Source organism: Macaca nemestrina, chromosome 16 (genome assembly GCF_043159975.1).
Source record: "Macaca nemestrina isolate mMacNem1 chromosome 16, mMacNem.hap1, whole genome shotgun sequence".
Classification (NCBI taxonomy): Eukaryota; Metazoa; Chordata; class Mammalia; order Primates; family Cercopithecidae; genus Macaca; species Macaca nemestrina.
This window is the reverse complement of record NC_092140.1, coordinates 23,287,096-23,307,284: the sequence shown is the minus strand read 5'-3', so window position 1 is coordinate 23,307,284 and position 20,189 is coordinate 23,287,096. Positions and strand designations below refer to the sequence as shown.

General features: G+C 36.9%; 1 long non-coding RNA gene across 3 annotated transcripts in view; it reads right to left on the bottom strand.

Moving 5' to 3' along the window:
* Positions 1–12,135: 12,135 nt before the first annotated feature.
* The window catches only part of LOC105477104 (uncharacterized), a 264,418-nt gene continuing 256,364 nt past the window's right edge, over positions 12,136–20,189 (bottom strand). For all 3 annotated transcript variants that reach the window (XR_011614685.1, XR_984479.2, XR_011614684.1), the window contains one exon: positions 12,136–13,231. This is a non-coding gene — a long non-coding RNA (uncharacterized lncRNA). The remainder of the gene's footprint in view (positions 13,232–20,189) is intronic.

Here is a 20,189-nt window from a genome sequence, read left to right as displayed (position 1 = left end):
CCACCACAGATAGAGCATACTGCTAACATGACCACAATACAGAGAGAAGTGTGGTTACAACAGGGAAAGGCCAAGCAGCCAACCTCTTTTTTTATTTAAACATTTTTAATTAACAAATAAAAACTGTATATAGTTATACAATTGTACAATATGATGTTTTGAAATATGTAATGTGCATAATTTCACATACCTTGTTTGTGGTGAGAGCACCTGTTTACTTTCTTAGCAATTTTGAAATACACAATATATTGCTATTAACTAGAGTTTCCATGATTACAACCATATTTTCAATTAACAGTCTTCCTTTCTCAATAGTGATGAGCCCAGAAAGACCCAATCAGATGCCAAGGAAAACCTAAAGCACAAAAGGAAAAAAAAAATGGCCATACTAGAAATTGAATCTCAGAGGAAATACAAAAATCCCAAATGCAAGGTTGTATATACAAGTATCCCCAGAGATACTCCATTTTTAAGATGAGTTAGAGAATAAGAAATAAGACTTGTAAGTAGATACCATATTTCCTCTCATTAATAATTATTATTGTTATTATTAAATAGAATAATGTAAAGATAGAATTGAAATTTATATGTCATGGAATAAAAGGCAAAAATATAAAATATGCTAGAATATTATAAAACACAAAGGATCAATACAGGAGATTAATTTACATGTAAAATGCATTTCAAATAGAGGTGGCGCACATCAACACATTAATTCACAAGCTTTCATTTTCATTTTTTCAAGGAAGGAGTCTCATTATGTTGCTCAGGCTGGACTCATTGACTCAAATGTCTGGGCTCAAGGGATACTCCTGCCTCAACATGTCAAGTGGCGGCGACTACAGGTGCGTGTCAGCCACTCAGCTCAATCACACATCAGACCATTAAAAATAAGGATACTAGGCTCAAAGCTAAATTTTATTGTTGTCAAAATTTTCAACATCAGTACTAAAAACCTAGAGGAATATGGATAAGCATTTAAAAAATTCTGTCCAGCTAATTCTGTCCAGTGTTCCTTTAAATATCATGCAAAAAAGCTAGTTTTATAAGTGTAAAATCTGCATTTATGGAGGGGAGGAACGCAAGCTTACTGAAAAAAGCCCCAAATGAAGGAAATTACCTGCTATGAGATTGAAAAAACAATGGATCTCACCCAGCAGGGCCTTGAAAATAAATGTTGAGATCACGTTTTACAACAGACTGGTACAATCAATCTAATAATTACTGTTTAATAATTAGCAGAATTAAGACATTTTATGACATAAGAGATGTAGTAAAGAAAGGCTTACACTTTTTGATTGACAATATAAATAAAAAATTTTAGAAAAGCAATATAGTCATGTAACTTATGGTCCAAATATGAATTAAACTAGAAGGTAACTACTTTATTCAGTTAATGTAGTATTCAAAAAGTGATTCCAATTAGTCTTGGGTGTTGTACCAACTTCCTTCAAAGGAGTAAGTTTTAGAGAAAGCAGATTTCATATCCCATACAAATTCAATAATATTCTTGTTCAAAAGGTTATAAATTACATCACTGTATTATAATAAAAAGTGTTTATAACATTTTATTTTTCAGAGTCAATCAGAAACAGCATGAAATAATTATAGCTAAATAATGAAACATAAATGTTATAAATCTTGACATGGTAAAATAAACAATGTAGTTGTCAAGCTGAGAGGAAGAGTGGTGGAAATGTACAGAGAAATAGTTGTACACGTTTTAGAATTTCACCTAATGAGCAAAGATATATTATCTAAATCTGGTGGATCAAGATTACATTTGAACATAGTATTCAGATTTATAAGCTTGAAAAAAGGAAATAAAAACCAAAGATAAATCTAAAAAAAAAAAAAAAAGAAGGGAATGGGAAGGTAGCAAGGCAAAGCTGTGTAAGTCACACACCTATCTTCTCTCTCACAGCAGAGAGTAAAGCAATAGGGTTTATGTTGATAAATAGAATACATAAATGATAAATGTATACAAACATATTAACTTACAATTACAGAGGTGACCATTAGAAGAAGTGAGAACAGAAATTGTCAAATCCAAAGAATAGAATAGGAGATTAGGAGAGGTTTTTCAGTATTTTTTAATGCTTATATCAATTGCGGAACTTACAAATGAAAATGGGAAAGACAAGTATGAATCTAATCATAGATCCATAAGTAACTAAAATGAATAAATACTATACTGATACTTTAAGTTAATGTAGGTACTCTATAAGCAATGAAATCTATTTTATAAATAGTGAAGTCATTTTTTAAAACCTATAATGTTTATTTTGTCATTGATAACTAACTAAATCACTAGCTAATCACTAGCTACTCTCAGTTGCCATATAGGGTTAAATGTAAAATTGCATACTTCTCTAGACTGGAATTACATTTGTGAAAATACAAAACCATGATGGACAAAGGTCTATGGAAGTGTGCACTGGAGAGTGAAACAGCAGTACCCAGGTGGCTACAGTCAGCAGGGGTGTTTGATGCTGGGACAAAGCGATTATACATGGAATAAATGTTTGCTGTATCTTGGGAAATACTTTCTAGGTATGATTCATTCTAGAAGTTGCTTTCTCTCTGACAAAACTAGGTCAATCTTTACAACTCCGCTCCTGGCTTTGGAGCACAAAGATGAAATTGTTCCTTTGTGGTCAAAGGCAGTTGTGACAGGCATAATTTTATCAAATTTGCAACAGAAAAATACTCCTCTTTAAATTTCCAGATGGGATGAAATTGTGGAGCAGATAATAGAAGGAAAAAAGTATATCCACAGAACTCTAGAAATTCAGATAATGAAGAACCCATATATAGCACCAGAGATTCTTGTAACTATAGGCAAATAAATTGAGAAATCTTGGTAAAAAATAATTAACTTTGAAAAGGAAGTGATTTTTGATAAAGACATTGTGTTGAGGCAAATAAATGTTTCAAAATTTAGAATTAGGAAACAAAAAAGAAATATAAACATCAGCTGCAAATAGAACTGTGATATGTCCTTTGATCATATTCAGAATTCCCAAGTGAGGCCTGAAGAGTTAACATAAGAATCACATTGCAGTTAGACCTGGATATTAATTTTAGGCATATATGGAAATTTATAAATATATACATATATATGTGTGTGTGAGAGTCTGCTTGTGTATGTATTCTGATACTAAATTACATCTTTTTCATTGCTTAGTGGTGATGCCGTCACTCTTTTAAGTGATTTCTACATACATATTTGATTTTATGAAAGTGATTTTTAAGCTAGTGAAATATATATGTTTATGGGTATAGACAATCAGAAAATAGTTTAAATTGGTATTTTATGTGGCTTTTACATATGAAGGTGTGCAGCTGCTTTATTATTATTATACTTTAAGTTCTGGGATACACGTGCAGAATGTGCAGGTTTGTTACATAGGTATTCACGTGCCATGGTGGTTTGCTGCACCCATCAACCCGTCATCTACATTAGGTATTTCTCCTAATGCTAACCCTCCCCTAGCCCCCCACCCCCTGACAAGCCCTGGTGTGTGATGTTCCCCTCCCTGTGTCCATATGTTCTTGTTGTTCAACTCCCACTTATCAGTGAGAACGTGCAGTGTTTGGTTTTCTGTTCCTGTGTTAGTGTGCTGAGAATGATGGTTTCCAGCTTCATCCATGTCCCCGCAAAGGACATGAACTCATCCTTTTTATGGCTGCATAGTATTCCATGGTGAATACATGCCACATTTTCTTCATCCAGTCTATCATTGATGGGCTTTTGGATAGGTTCCAAGTCTTTGCTATTGTGAAGAGTGCTGCAATAAATGTACGTGTGCATGTATCTTTATAGTAGAATGATATATAATCCTTTGAGTATATACCCAGTAATGGGATTGCTGGATCAAATGGTATTTCTGGTTCTAGATCCCTGAGGAATCGCTGCACTGTCTTCCACAATGGTTGAACTAACTTCTACTCCCACCAACAGTGTAAAAGTGTTCCTATTTCTCCACATTCTCTCCAGTATCTGTTGTTACCTGACATTTAATGACTGTCATTCTAACTGGTGTGGATGGTATCTCATTGTGGTTTTGATTTGCATTTCTCTAATGACTAGTGATGATGAGCTTTCTTCTTTTAATCATATGTTTCCTGTCTGCATAAATGTCTTCTTTTGAGAAGTGCAGCAGCTTTTTCAGAATGGTGTCTGCGGCAGGTAATGTCCTCTAAAGATGTCAGCATTTAATCCCCCAAACCTGAGAATATGTTACCTCAAATAACAAAAGGAATCTTGCACATAAAATTGAGGTAGCATACCTTAAAATAGGCAAAATATTTTGGGTTATCCAGATGGACCTAGTTAGGTCCAATTCAGACTTTTTCAAGTAGAAGAGGAAGACAGATGCGTGGGGCAGAGAATGTGAGAGAAGAGACAGGAAGGATTCAAATCATGAGAGAGACCCAGCCTGCTGGGACTGGTTGTGAAGATGGAGCAAGGGGCCATGAGTTGAGAAGGGTGGGCAGCCTCTAAAGTTTGAAAGCAAACCTCAGCTGATAGTGAGCAAGGAAACAGACTTCAGTCCTATAGTTGCAAGGAACTGAATTCTGCCAAAAATCCAGATAAGAAAACAAAAATAAAAAACAGATTCTCCCTACAGCTCCCAGAAAGTAACTTGACCTTGCCAGCACCTAAATGTTAGCCCAGTAATATCTGTGCTGGCATTCTGAAATACAGAACTATAAGATAATGAATTTGTGTGATGTTAAGGTGTTTAAAATTTGTGATAATTTCTTATGACATCAATAGAAAACGAATAGTCTCCAAACCATTAACTTACTATAATTATATGCCTTATTATTTGCTTACTCTAGGCTTATCATGTGAGCAGCATCAGCGAGGGACTTCCATATAAATTGTTTCTTTACAAAATTCTGCATTTGGATGTTGTTATGTCCATTTTACAGGTAAGAAAATAAATCTAGAGAGGAAAAGTAACTTTCTAAAAGGAACACAACTAGTGAACTCTATGAGTAGTATTCAAAAATAGGACTTGAAATCAGATTGTTTGAAATCACTGTGACATATTTACATATTTATATGCATATATGCCCACACATATCTACATATACATACTGCATCTCCATAAATGCATTTTAAAATGTCTAAGTAAATAACATAATGCTTTATGGAACATAGAGCAGCTATTTTATTATCTATTTGTGTAGAAATTTACCTTGCAATAAATGTTTAAAGAAATGCAAATTTCCTTGCTTATTCCTTTAAATATATTTGCCTTTAAAAATTAGTAAACATTTTTACTGAACTTAGAAATTTAAATATTTACTATATAAAATTTAAAGCCATCTTGAATTCAAAGTAATTTTAGCATGTAAATATGACAGGTGCATTTGATTATATGTAACATGACTTGAAATTAAATGAAGTTTGACATTCAATAATAAACTGTGAATAAAAGCATTTATGGATCAAATAAATCATGTAAATAACAAAGGGAATTAAACAAACTTCACATGCACATACACTTAGTTTGTATCTTAAACAAATGTTGCATTAATATTTGTTATCTAATTTTTTTAAGTTTATATTTGATATGGTTAGGCTTTGTGACCCCACCCAAATCTCATCTTGAATTATGATCTCCATAACCTTCAGGAATTGAGGGAGGAACCTGGTGGGAGATAACTGGATCATGGAGGTGGTTTCCCTTATGCTGTTATCATGACAGTGAGTTCTCACAAGATCTGATGGTTTTATAAGTGTTTGGCAAGTTCCTCCTTCACTACTTTTCTCTCTCCTGCCGCCATGTGAGAAGGTGTAAGCTTGCTTCCCCTTTGTCTTGTGCCATGATTGTAAGTTTCCTGAGGCCTTCTCACCCATGTGGAACTATGAGTCAATGAAAATTCTTTCTTTTATAAATTACCCAGTCTTGGGTAGTATTATTACAGCAGTGTGAGAATGGAGCAATATAATATTCCTATTATACAGCATCACTTCCATCTTTGCTCACTTCCCCTTAAAGGAAACTATGGTATGACTTATGGTGGCAGGACAGTTCATATAGTGAAGTCTTGAGAACGAGATTGGAAGCAAACACTTATTTCTTGATGTAGAGTGAAACATCACAGTGCAAAAGTGAACTGTGTCCTTCTCTGGGAACAGAAACGACTTCCAAACATGAGGACATAGGTTAGGAAGATGTAGTAAATAATCATTTTTTTTTTTTAAAAAAAGGACAAGATAAATAAATGCTAATCTGTTTGATAGGAAAGAGTGAATGAGACATTGCAATTTAAGTAGAGTAGTCAGAGAATGCACTAGAATGATGAAGAAATAGTCATGTCAAGAACAAGGTTGTAGGTCTCATATATAAAGATAAAGACTTGTAATGATCCTAATGCATAAATGGAAAATGTGGCTGGAAGTGAGTAAATGAGCTAAGTAGGGAGAGTAATAAAAAGTTGATGTTAGGGACGATGTAGGCAAAGACCAGACAGTAGAAACTTGTGAACCATGGTAAACAGTTCGGATTTTATTCTGAATTTAATGGGTATTTATCAGAAAAGTTTTTTGTTTGTTTGTGTTTTGATACAGAGTCTCTCTCTGTCACCCAGCCTGGAGTGCAGTGGAGCGATCTCGGCTCACTGCAAACTCCGCCTCCTGGGTTCAAGGGATTCTCCTGCATCAGCCTCCCAAGTAGCTGAAATTACAGGTACCTGCCACCATGCCCATCCAATTTTTGTATTTTCAGTAGAAATAGGGTTTCACCATGTTAGCCAGGCTGGTCTCAAACTCCTGACCTTAAGTGATCCACCCGCCTCGGCCTCCCAAAGTGCTGGGATTACAAGCGTGAGCCACTGTGCCTGGACAGAAATTTTTTTTTTTTGAATATGTATTTTATTTACATGATCTGATTATATTGGAAGATATATCTGACATTTTTAGAAGATGCAATGTGGAGAGTAGTAGATCATAAGGAGTCCAGAACAGAAGTGGAGGACCTTCCCTGCTATTGCAGGTGTCAGGACAGATGATGCTGGTTAGGTTAAAAGATGAAGATAGGACCCACTAATGGATTACACAGTGGGTGTGAGAAAAAGAGACAAATTAGGAATGACTTCCTTTCTGGCTGTGACGAATAAGCTGGATAGTGCCATTTGGTTATTTGAAATTGACTGTGTTTGGAAACAGACACTTAAAAGATATCCATAGTACTGACTTTACAGCAAAATTTCCACCTAAGGTAGAGTAACACACTGCAAAGGGAGAACGTTAATAAGCACTACTGTCTCCACCTGCAGTAAGAAGAAACCTGAGATCGTCCCCATGACTCCCATCCACAGCACACACACCCTATATAATTCCCTCCTCTTCAGTGTGGCTGAGACCATTGAGTATGATGGGATATCACCTCCATAATAGGTTGCTAACCACTTAACTTTGAGGGTGGCCCTTACATAACCATGTGAGATATTCAGAACATGGTGATATGGTTTGGCTCTGTGTCCCCACCCAAATCTCATCTTGAATTGTAATCTCCATGTTGAGGAAAGGACCTGGTAGGAGGTAATTGGAACATGTGGGCAGTTTTCCTCATGCTGTTTCTGTGATAGGGGGTGAGTTCTAATGAGATCTGATGGTTTTAAAGTGTAACACTTCCTTGCTCACACTCTCTCCTGCTGCCATGTAACACATCTTGTTCCCCATTTGTCTTCCACTATGATTGTTTCCTGAGGCCTTCCCAGCTATGCAGGACTCTGAGTCCATTAAACCTCCTTTCTTTATAAAATATCATATTTTAGGTAGTATGAATACTACAGCAGTATGAGAATGGACTAATACAGACAGTGAAGTATCATTGAGATTGTTTCTGGCAGGCCTAAACCAAACAGCCATGTACTTTGTAAACTACCTACACAAGGGGCCACATGACTATGACCTGGAGGAAGCATCTAGAAGCCTCTGAGGGGACCACTGGCCAAAACCCAGCAAGAAAATAAGGATCTTAGTCCTACAAACACAAGACACTGAATTCTGCCAACCATCTAAATGAAATCAGATGAGAACTCTGAGCTCCAGATAAGAAAGGAGCCCCAGCTGTCACTTTAATTTCAATTTTATGAGGTTCTAGAAAGACAACCCAATTATGCTACCCCTGGACTTTCTAATTACAGAAGTCATGAGATAATAATTTTGTGTTATTTTAAACTGTTAACTTTTCAGTAATTCATCGTAGCATCAAAAGAACACCTTAGTACTTAGAAGTGGAGTGGTGCTGACACCAAAATTTGGGATACCAAAATTTGGGAACAGCTTTTAAATCGGGCAGTGAGTGATGACTGGAATAATTTTGAGTAGCATACTAAGAAAAAATTTAAATCATCTTGAACAAACTGCTAATAGAAATTAGGATTTTAAGGATAATGCTTATGAGAGCTAAAAACAGAATCTGCAATCCAAAGGAAAGGACGTCCTTCTCATACAGTGGCAGAAGCCCTGGTGAAACTATACGATGTTGATCGCAGAATTTTGAAGTGATGAACTTAGGTAGGGATATTTCCAATCATAGTGTTAAGGGTGCTGCCTGGTTTCCTTCTGCTACTTACAATAAAATCATGAAGAGAGAGAGAAATTGAGGGAAGAAATGTTAAATGAAGAGGAACAAAGAATAGATGATTTTGAAACTTTCAAGGTCTCTGGATAGTGAAAGATTCTAAAATTTTCATATGGCTGCCAGAAACCTGGCATGGAGAAGAAGCTGATGTGTCACTATATGACCTTTGCTAAAATATCAAACAGATCAAAGGTCAAAACAATCAATAACACAAAGGGTCTTTGCAAGGTACTAAGGGTATCCCTCACAGATCCTCTTGAACAAACAAGTGGGCCTTTATGAGGCTTTAGTGTATTGTCCCTCAGTCATCTCAGTGGAAGCCAAAGATGGAGAAAAAAAATCTCAAAAATCTTTTGGGATATGCCTTTGACTACTGAAGTGAGACCAGTGAAATTCACACAAGAAATACAAAGTTTTTGAGAACATTGTTTTAGCAGAAATAATCTTGGCTTATACTGAAAAGACTAAGAGAAGATGAAGTTAAAGTAGGCTCTTGGATCCCAAATTCTAACAACAGAAGGCTAATGAAACTCTTCAGCAGCAAACACATGCTGCTTATTCAATAAAGAAAGGAAGAATGGAGCCAAGAGCCTAGAGGACGAAGTCAAAAGCTGTGGGTGATTATTCCCAGTCCTTGAAACCTAATAAAAAATTCTAATGCTGTTTTCCTGTGTTGATTTCAGAACTAGCTTGGACTAATCATTCCTTCTCATCTTCCTTTGCCTGCTTTTTCTCTTTTTCTTTCTTCTTCTTCTTTTTTTTTTTTTTTGATGGAGTTTCGCTATCGTCACCCAGGCTGGAGTGCAGTGGCAAGATCTCTGCTCATTGCAGCCTCAGCCTCCAAGGTACAAGCGATTCTCCAGCCTCAGCCTCCTGAGTAGCTGGGATTACAGGCACCTGCCACCACGCCTGGCTAATTTTTTGTATTTTTAATAGAGACAAGATTTCACTATGTTGGCCAGGTTGGTCTCGAACTCCTGACCTCAGGTGATCCATCCACCTTGGCCTCCCAAAGTGCTGGGATTACAGGTGTGAGCCACCGTGCCCGGCACCTTTGACTGCTTTTTCAAGCCCAAATGTGTTTAACCATTATGCAATAACCTACTCCTCTACTGTATGTCAGGAGTGTTGGGAGGAGATACCTTACATCTTTAGGTTCACATGTCCACAGGTGGGGAGGAATTGTGCCCAGGAGCTGTGTTTAATGAATTACACACAGTGGCCTCATTCACACTTACTTTAGATAATGAGAAATTTAGACTTTCAGCTGATAATATAATAGAGTAAGACTCTTTGTAATGCTTGAAGAGGGTGAATAACATTTGCTTGTGTGAGGGATATGAATCATTAGGTCCCAGGAAGTAGACTGTGGCAGGCAGAATACTAAGATGACTCCTCTCTGCTATGGTTGAACGATTTTGCCCCTCACAAACTTATATGTTGAAAGCTTAATTACTAATTTGATGGTATTACAAGGTGGGTTTTGTTAGGGGTTTATTAGGTCACGAGGGCAGCCCTCATGAATGGGATTAGTACCATTCCAGGACTTTGGGAGGCCAAGGCAGGCAGATCACGAGGTCAAGAGATCGAGACCATCCTGGCCAACATGGTGAAACCCCATCTCTACTAAAAATACAAAATTTAGCTGGGTGTGGTGGCAGGCGCCTGTAGTCCTAGCTACTCAGGAGGCTGAGGCAGGAGAATCACTTGAACCTGGGAGGCGGAGGTTCCAGTGAGCCGAGATTGTGCCACTGCACTCCAGCCTGGCAATAGAGTGAGACTCTGTCTCAAAAAAAAAAAAAAAAAAAGGAGGGGGTGCCCAGAGAACTGCCTTGCCTGCTCCACCATGTGTGGACACACTGAAAAGGTGCCATGTATGAGACATCACATCTGCTGGTGTCTTGATTTTGGACTTCCCAGCCTTGAGAACTGCAAGAAATAAATTTCTGTTGTTTATAAGTTACTCAATTTATGGTTTTTCTTATACCAACCTGAATAAACTAGGACAGCCCCCAGTGTCCCCATACAAGGTCTGTATGTCTTCTCCTGAGTGTGAGGAGCACCAGTGATATGAAGAAATAACACTCCTATTTGTATGTTATATAATATGCGAAAAGGATTTTTTTAGAGACATAAGTAAGGTCCCTAAACAGTTGCCTTTGAGTTACTCAAAAGGGAGATTATCCTGAATGGGTCTGAGCCAATAGGGTGAGCTCCTTAAAGGAAGGTGAAGCATCATTGAGATCCTCTTCTGCTAGCCTGAACATAAACAAATAGCCATGTTATAAACTGCCCATGGAAGAGATATACAGCCAGGGCCTAGTGCCAGCCTCTAAAAGTGGGAAGAAATTCTTTGCTGATAGCCAGAAAGAAGACAGGAATTTCATTCCTACACATAAAAAAAAACTTGATGCTGGGGAAGGGGCAGTGGACTGGTGAATTGGAAGAGTACTCTGAGCTCCACTTGAACGCTTAGCCATAGTTGGTACTTTGCTTTCAGTTTTTTGAGACCCTGAGCAGAGAACCTAGTTCCTAGTTATGCCAATTTTGGACTTCAGACCTATAGAGACTGTGAGATAGTGAATTTGTGTTGTTTTAAGTACTAAGTTCATACTCATCTGTTACACAGCAATTGAAAACTAATACAACACCAATGCACGTTTTGAATAGGAATTGCTAATTTCCCAAGTGTCCACATTGTGGGTATTGACCCACACTGGGCCATCACTAGACTTCTAAGTGAGTCATCGTGATTGCTGATGGCAATCATCAGGCTATATGGCATCTTTTACTTAGATTGCTTGTATTGAAATACACGTGTCTATTTTTTTTTTTTTTTTTTTTTTCTGAGACAGAGTCTAGCTCTGTTACCCAGGCTGGAGTGCAATGGCACGAACTCGGCTCACTGCAACCTCTGCCTCCTGAGTTCAAGCAATTCTTCTGCCTCAGCCTCCCGAGTAGCTAGGATTACAGGCGTGCACCACCACACACAGCTAATTTTTGTATTTTTAGCAGAGACAGGGTTTTGCCATGTTGGTCAGGCTGGTCTTGAACTCCTGACCTCAGGTGATCCACCCGCTTCAGCCTCCCAAAGTGCTGGGATTATAGGTGTGAGCCACCGTGCCTGGCCTGAAATGCATGTGTCTTTTCTATCTGGATCAGCCATATGACCCTGAAGCTTCCCTTGGCCATGTTTCCTGCTGGATGAACAAAATTATCACAGAGGAAGAATAAATGGCATCAGTGGCCACGGGGAAGCATGAATAAATGATCATAGCAAGTATGAAGGCGGATGGTGTCTGTGTTGCTGTTCAAACTCCACGTTTCACCACGGAGAAACTGTGAGTTTCCCTGAATTATAAGTTCTCATGAAAGCTACCCTGGTATATATTCATTAAATTCAAATTGGGCCTCTGTTACTTGAAACCAAGAGTGCTCTCACTCATAGAACTCAAACTAAATATTATATAAATCGTCTATAAATGACCAGGAAACCTACACAGCAAGCAGTCTCAATGTTCACCTTTTAAAAATTTCTTGCATTTATTTCTTTTGCCAGATGTTCAAAACCTTCTCCTTCAATAAGAATTAAATTCCTCAATCTCCTTCTCTTTTATACTTGAGTTGTTTTCTTCCCTGGAAAATCTTCCTGTATCATTAAACTGTCTTTTACCTGTCCTTTTTTCCTTCTGCTTCTAGGGAAGATTCCAGTGTTCTAGTGAAGACTGTTTGCAGACTAATCGCATTGCCGTTATCCATTAGAATTAATGACTTCTACTGCCTCTGGGGCCGTTAGTCTCATTCATTCCCTCTATTTCACCCATTCTGAAGTTTTCTCATTCCACTCGCATTTCCTTTCTGTCCCAGAATATCCTCAGATCTTTTGTACGCCTTGCATCAATTCTTTAAAGCCACATCTGTCTCTCTTCTCTTTATTGCAGTCACTTCATTCAAATTATCTTCTCTCACTACTTATTTTCTCAATGCATATTCCTCTCTGTATCAATTAGAGTCCAGTCAGGCAACCGTATCTATCAAGTTGTTGGAAGGACAGAATTTGATATAAAAAAAATCTTACCCCAATGTATGAAAGTGTTACTAAAGGGTAAACAAAAAACTTATGTAGCATGGAAATAATTGCTGTGGGAAGCAACTGTCATTCCTAGGACTGAAGGAAGGTTCTGGAATTATTAAACCTTAGAAACTTAAGAAGTTACTTAGATCTCTGCAGAGACTAAAGTAAGAGTCCTGAGGAAGGATCGCCAGTTCAGCTGGTTCTGGTGTAGCTGAGTTTGGGAGGGGCCCTGAGGAAGGCAGCACTACTTAGATAGCCCCTGAGAGGCAGTTGCCGTGAAGCTGGTAGAGCACATTTGGGAAAAACTAGTAAATGGATTCAGTTGTTGACACAAAACCTGCTGGAGGTGTGAGAAGGCCCTATTGGAGTGAGGTTCACAGGAATTACAAGCCCAGGAGAAGGCCCAAGTGAGCAGACAGACGGAAGCAAGCTCCCTTTCCTCTTCCAGACACACAGCCTCCTTTCAAGGCCTCGCATGGGCAAATTTGTGGTGTTCAGGATCCCAGTTCCACCATCACAAAGCCAATCTAGAAGGCCAAGTTGGGTCCTGAAAGACAATAGCTTCAATCTATTGCATTTTGGCTTTGGTGCTTATACTTCTGTAGCAATACCTTTTCAATTACACTTATTAAGAGACAGCATAAACTCACATTGTCTAAAACCAGTGACATCTTACCTGAACTTTTTTCTTATGTGATTACTGATATTGAATGAGGCCATAATTGTCCTCTCTGATACTTGACTCTTGACTTTTCTGGTATATACCTAGGTATTAGCTCTCTAGGTTCATAATTGATTTACCATTGTCTTTTACAACTTTAATTTATAATAAATACTTATCCTTTCAACAAATATTAATATTAACAAACATTAATTTAAAGTCTGTCATGGACTAGCCACTGTGCTATTTGACAAATAGAAAATGATCAAGATTAATATAGTTCTTTCCTTGTGGGTTTTATCTGAAAAAAATATATATCAATCATTTTTCAGTGACATGTTCAATGAGGACTGAAAAGCTGAAGTACAGTGCCAGTTGAGAAATAGTAGATACACACATATAAATATGTATATCTGCATAGACATATTTCTACATGTGTCTATACATACATATATAAATATGTGTATATTTACAAATAGATGTTTATTTACATATATTACAGGGCAACCTCTGTGAATATGCATAGGAGCAGGTTGTAACAAAATTATCTGGCTTACATTTGAGGAATAGGCAGGGCTTTCCTGAAACAATTTTATTTTTAACTTGAAGAGTTAACTCAGTAAAATAGTATATGGAATTAGGAAGTTTCCAAGAAAATGGGAGAAACACTGAGAAGCACATTAAGTAGGAAGGAACTTACTTTGAGGAATAGAAAGAAAGTTAAGAGAGGTGATAAATGTATACAAGTAATAACTTCCACAAAATTATTTTATTATCTCTCTGTTGTCTCCATAGTATAATATGGAAGAGTATATTGTTCTTTCTATAGCATACCACACACACATTTACAGATGTATATACATGCACATATATATATAAACATGTGTACATACATATATACAGTGGGGGATTGCTTTCAGAACCCCCTCAGATACAAGAATCCATAGATGCTCAGGTCCCTTATGTGAAATGATATTACATTTTATATAATCTGTACACATCTTCCCATAAACTTCAAATCACCTATAGGTTACTGTTAATACCTAATGCAATTTAAATGCTATATGAATAGTTGTTATACTATATTGCTTAGGAAATAACTATGACAAAGAAAAAACCTGTACATGTTCAGTACAGACACAACTATCCATTTTTATTTTTTTAATATTATTAATAAATTGTTGAATCCATAAATATAGAACCCAGGGACATCAAGGGCTGACTATACACACACACACAGACACACACACACATACACATGCACACAAATAGAAATATGTCTAGACATGTATTCATATACACATATATGTCTAGTTTTAGTCATCAGGTACTTAAGAAATGTGTTCTATTTTGGTAATGTAACATCTTATTCTTGATTGGGGAGGAAAATGATTAACTTACTTAAATTTACCAATATTCAGACTAAAGTTTCACTATCTGTCAATTTTCTGTATACATTCTGATTTTTTAGGAGCTTGTGTCAGTGATTTTTGTTGTTGTTTTCAATTTTATAACTTCCCTTGATGTATTTTATTCCCTACTTTGATCATCCTTGATTTTCTGTTACAACATTTCAAGAAGACACAAACACCTATTGTATCTGGTCAACTAATTAAAGATACACAATTAATTTTGGTAACCTCTGTGTTTATTCCTGATCGTACATTTATTTTAGCATTTTCAGGTTTCTATGTTCCCCTGATTTAGAAATAATCTTATAAGTATTTTTTCCTGTGAGGGAAAATAGCAAATACATTTCTCGGCATGCAGTAAAGAATTTAACTTGCCCAGAGTGTGGTCTGACCTTTGCCCTCAGATCTTGGGAAGTGATCGCTAAGCTCTGGAAATGTTCTGCCTGGTAAGAGTGTCTTTGTTCTTGGGCCATGCCATATAATCTAGGGCTTTGAGTGGCCAGGTATCAGCTTAGTACCTTCAGAGGATCTGGGGACTCGGGTGGATCATTTGGGCAGGGGATCATGTCTCTGTGACAGAGCTCCATAAAGACCCTGGACACCAAGGCTTGAGAGGGTGTCTTTGGTTGACAATGCTCTATGAATGTTCTTTGCTAGGAGAAGTTTATAATGTCCATGACTATGAAAAAAAGCAAACCTGGATGTTCCATTTTTGAAATTATCTTGGATTCTGCCCCATGTACCTTGTCTTTGGCTGATTTTGATCTGTCTACTTCCATTGTAACAAACTGTAACTGTGAATATAACAGCTTTTAGTGAATTCTGTGAGTCTTTCTAGAAAATTACCAAAACTGAGGTGGAGTGGGACCTTCCTGAACTTGCCAGGGTGTCAGAAAAGGAACCATCTTGGTGATTGCTTCTTAACTCACTCTCAGTAGGTTAAAAAAAATGCAAATACTTTTAAACACAGAAAAAAATCATTGAAGGTAGTCATATTTTAGAGTGTCAATATTTTACTCTTGATAATTACAAAGGAATTAAGGAGGATGTTATGTACATCTTATTAATGTAATTTTAAATATTATTTTTCTTTATGAATTATTGAAGTGTAACTCTAAAAGATGATTACTATTGATACACCCTCCAAAACTTTTCCAGACAGTTCATATTTCTAATATTGCTAATCAAAGGTACAAAATCAAAGATGAAATAAATGAGAATATTAGGCATTGCACCAAAAGTCATGACGTGTGAATGTTAGACCTAACTCTTCTACACACGAACTCACAAGGCCTTCAGCATATCACTTACGCTTTTTTCACTCTTCTAATTTTTGAGGAGAGAGTGGGTATTCAACAATGTAAGGAATGAGAAACTATTTTCTTCAGGGACATTTTTATTCAGCGCCTTTATTCTATAAGTGTGTCTTTTTAAATCATATCAAATTATGTAGAAAAACATTAAGTAGAAACAATTATTATTAAATTGTGGAAAGAAATTGGTAGTTGCCTATATAACACATTAAATAACTCAAAATTACCTAAGAATGCTTAATTTGTTCTTCATGTAGAAATATCCATTGCATATTAAGAACTTCTGTTTCTGAGGCCAGGCACAGCAGCTCACGGCTGTCATCCCAGCACTTTGGAAGGCAAAGGCAGGTAGGCACTTGAGGTTAGGAGTTGGAGAACAGCCTGCCCAAGATAGCGAAACCCCATCTCTACCAAAAAGTATAAAAAATAACCTGTAATCCCAACTACTCAGGAAGCTGAGGCAGGAGAATCACTTGAACCCACAAGGCGGATGCTGCAGGGAGCGGAGATCGCACCACTACACTTCAGCTTGGGCGACAGAGTAAGTGACACTCAATCTCAAAAAAAAAAAAAAAAAAAAAAAATCCTATCTTCAAGCACTTTTACAAAATTTCACCCAGATTATATAGCCTGTTTGTAGGTATTAATTTACTACTACAGTCTTCCCTTGATGTTTTCTTCATTACTAATTGGAAAATTTTTTAATTTTTTTCTAGTAACAGGACAGATCTCAATTCTATTACAAGATAGTATAGACTGCTCCTCTCTCAGACTTTAGAAATCAATGACTCTTCTTTATTAGTCCTGCTCATCAGATTAGAGAGAAATTAGATAATCCAATTTACAATGGCTACTGAATATTAGTGCTATGAATAGGGATTGCTTTTAAACAAAATTCCTTATTCTGCTCATTAGCAAAGCCACATCCTGAGGCTAACTACAGCATTCCGTAGTTGAACCCAATCATGATCTTGTCAAAACTCTGAAGGAGCGTAAGAATGGCCAATTCTAACTATTGGTTTCCCTATTAATCTATTACATGCATTATAACGACCATGTATTCGCACTTAGGTTTCAATGCATAAGTCTCCTTTACATATCCCAGTCTGCAGAATGTGGTGTTCTGAATCTGAATTTCGGTTCCAGTAGCATGTAAAGCTCCATAGTCTTTTTACAGGACTGGCTTCCTATATTGTTTGTTTTCTAGTTCATCCTCTGGAAATTGAAATTCATTCTCTAAATACTAACTTGCAACAAAGACAGCTTTCCTGCATTGATATTACATCTTTTTATGTTCTGCTTTCCTAATGGAACACCATTATTTTGTTTCAGGTTCCTTAATATTGAACATTTTCATGTATTATAACTACAAAACTTTGGGTTCTCTGTTGTAATTTGCTTACCAAACATAACTTAGCTTTGCCACCTGAAATCTAAATAGTTTCACTAGAAATTTCCCTGTTTCATTTGGCAGGTTATCTCAATACCTGTTAGGACACTGTTAACCACCTATCCCTTATATAGATTAACTGTCATATATAACTGATACATACTGAGTTATGGCTACACTTCATTAAATGTGCTAGTTAGTCTGTAAGTCACAATAATAAAATTTAATTTAATACTTTTTTCACTACTCAATAAAGTCTATGACTATATTATAATAATTTTTTGGGAACTTTCGTTACTTTGATTTCATTTTCTGCAGTGCTGATCAGTTTGAAATCTCAATTCTCCTAGAAATAACTGAAAATTCAATTCAAGGCATTGAATTTAACTAGATCAAAACCAACAGAAGTTCTAATACTTATACTGAAACAGGAAAAAAAATGAATCAGAAAAGGTATCATTCTTATATAAAGAGATATGAATCTCTGCAGCATCAAAGAAAAGTTAGATGCTGAATTAGTTTGACTAAGGTAACAGGAGAAAGTCTGAATAGGAAGATACCATTAGAAAAGAGAGATAAGCTGCTATCCTTCTTCACTGGCAAACATGTTTCAACAAGGTTGATGCTGAATACAGTGCAAACAAACAAAATGCTCTCCATCAGAGGCAGATTCTTCCTCATTCTTAATGAAAAAGTCCCTGAGTATATGTTTGAAAGCCAGATATCTGAATATGTAAAAGTGAGATGACAGAGTGAGAGTTTCCTTTCCAGAAAGCCAATAAATAATTCTAAAAATTAGTGCTTTATTTGTCTTTCCTTGCCTTAAGCAAATTAAGCTGGCAGAGGATAAAATGTATGAGAAATCAGATATCATGGAACCAGTGGCAGTTCTCCATCTTTAAATCTTCATAATGGTTTATACATCTAGAATAAAATTGTGTCCAGAATTGGTTCCTTCCAGTGGGTTCTTGGTTTCGCTGACTTCAAGAATAAAGTCGCAGACCCTCACGATGAGTGTGACAATTCTTAAAGATGGTGTGTCCAGAGTTTGTTCCTTCAAATGTTCAGATGTATCCGGAGTTTCTTCCTTCCGGTGGGTTCATGGTCTGGCTGACTTCAGGAGTGAAGCCGCAGACCTTCACAGTGCGTATTACAGCTCTTAAAGGTGGTGTGTCCAGAGTTGTTTCTTCCTCCTGGTGGGTTTGTGGTCTTGTTGACTTCAGGAATAAAACCACATACCCTCGGGGTGAGTGTTACAGCTCATAAAGGTAGTGCAGACCCAAGGAGTGGGCAGCAGCAAGATTTATTGTGAAGAGTAAAAGAACAAAGCTTCCACATCGTGGAAGGGGACCCGAGCAGGTTGCTGCAGCTGGCTCGAGGTGGCCAGCTTTTATTCTCTTTTTTGACCCTTCACACATCCTGCTGATTGGTCCATTTTACAGAGCACTGATTGGTGCATTTACAATGCTTTAGCTAGACACAGAGCACTGATTGGTGTGTTTTTACAGAGTGCTGATTGGTGCATTTACAATCCTCTAGCTAGACAGAAAAGTTCTCCAAGTCCGCACTTGACCCAGGAAGTCCAGCTGGCTTTACCTCTCAAAACTGGGAAAGGTACATTTCTTCCCCTATTGAACCAGATTTTGCTTGCTGTCATCCTGTACTCATCTGACCAGAACTACAGAGAGAAGATTCCTGTGTTCTTGTTAACCCACAACTCCTGAGATAGTGGGAAGAGATGATACAACCTGTAAGAACCAGATGATGCAGGATAACTAGTGGTAGGAGATTCATAGAAACGAGAGCTCTATAAGCATGACGAAAGGAAAGGGCAGGTAGGATTGAAGTCCAATTTCAGGTAAGACTGAGAGACAGTCAGCTTGTCAAGACTTATCTTCCTTAAATATCATTTTCTAAACCAAGCTTGTCCAACACATGGCCTCTGGGCCACATGGAGCCCAGGATGGCTTTGAATGTGTCCCAACACAAATTTGTAAACTTTCTTAAAACATGAGATTTTTTGTTTGTTTGTTTTGGTTTTTTTTTTTTTAGCTTATCAGCTATCATTAGTTTTATTGTATTTTGTGTGGGGGCCAAAACACTTCTTCTTCTTCTAGTGTGGCCCAGGGAAGTCAAAAGATTGGACATTCCTAGACCTTCCTTGTATCTCAGTAGCGGCCATTTGCTCTACTCCAAATGACTAGACAATGGAACTACCACAAAAGAGCTCCAAATTATATTTTGACATCTGAGGCATGAAAGACCAAATTGGACATAAAATAACATATAATGGCGATCAATAAAAAATCAGATACAACTGTGAAGCTGAGTTGAGTGAATCACAGTTAAAAACATTAAAATTAAATATCAGGAAATGAGATTCAGAGGACATGCCATGTGCATTTTAGAAATAAAAACAAACAAAAATATAATCATGACATAGCTGGTCAGAAAATAAATAGCAAACTGAATAAATACATAAACTGAAAATAAATAACAAACTGAAAAATTGAGTACTGAATAAAGGTAGGAAGAGGGGGTTATAAACAAAAGTCAGCAAGGCAATAGAGTAAAGCCATTTTGTCATATAAGTATTAAGAGTAAGTAGGATTTTCACTATCCTATGAGAATACAGTTTTCTTTAAAATAGAGGGGAAAATGAAAGTTGACTTTTATGTGTTTTCATGATGCTTAATGTCTAAATAAGTTTTTTTGAATGGTTTCCTCCA